Consider the following 1,129-nt stretch of genomic DNA (forward strand, 5'->3'; position numbering starts at 1 on the left):
TAGAACATGCCCGCAGTGTCAACAGATACATCAGGGAAGTTGTCCTTCTGAACCCAAGAGATGTTATYGTTGTGGAGATACAGGTCATTTGTCAAGGGACTGCACTATACCCAAAAGATGTTTTTAGTGCAATTCACCCGACCACATTAGACCAAATTGTCCACAATTAAAAGCTCCTCGTTTGACAATGGGAGGAAATACTCCTAGTAACCGTGGAACGCCTAGTGCACTGAGGGGAGGCCAGAGTGTAACCAGGGGTAGATCATTTCAAATGACAAAGAACGAGGCAGAAGCAACCCCAGATATAGTAACAGGTACATGCCTTCTGAATTCAAAACGTGCTAAGRTGTTATTTGACTCTGGTGCAAATTATTCATTTGTATCACCATTATTTGCTCAAATTGCATGTTTGAATTCTGCGTTACTTGATGACGAATTAGTAGTTGATACTGCTAATAGTCAAGAAATTGTTAATAGTGTGTTCAATAACTGCATTATTGTTATTGAGGGTTGTGAGTTTCTGATCCGGTTATTTCCCATGCCGATGAAGGAATTTGATATAGTAGTGGGTATGGCTTGGTCGGCAAAGCATCAGGCTAGTATTGTTTGTAATCAGAAAATGATCAGAATTGTTATGCCATATCAGAGAACTGTTGTTATTTATGGTGATCGTCAGAATCATCATACTAGTATTCTGTCAGTAATGAAAGCTCAGAAAAATATTCGAAAGAAATGCCAAGGATGTTTGGCATATGTAATTGATTTGAAGAAAGAAAAGAGAAAAGAAGAAGTAATTCCGATTGTTAGTGAATATCCAGAAGTTTTTCCAGAAGAATTATCTGGGTTACCACCAGATAGAGTTATTGAATTTCGAATCGATTTAGTACCAGGGGCTGCACCTGTAGCAAADGCRYCATATCGTTTAGCTCCATCTGAACTGAAAGAATTGGTGGCACAGTTGAAAGATTTAACAGATAAGGGATTTATCAGACCCAGTACTTCACCTTGGGGTGCTCCGGTATTATTTGTTAAAAAGAAAGATGGATCTATGCGAATGTGCATAGATTATCGTGAATTGAATAAATTGACAATCAAGAACAAATATCCTTTACCAAGGATTGATGACTTG

The sequence above is a fragment of the Cynara cardunculus genome, unplaced genomic scaffold (assembly GCF_001531365.2).
Source record: "Cynara cardunculus var. scolymus isolate 2C unplaced genomic scaffold, CcrdV1 Un_Scaffold_2810, whole genome shotgun sequence".
Classification (NCBI taxonomy): Eukaryota; Viridiplantae; Streptophyta; class Magnoliopsida; order Asterales; family Asteraceae; genus Cynara; species Cynara cardunculus.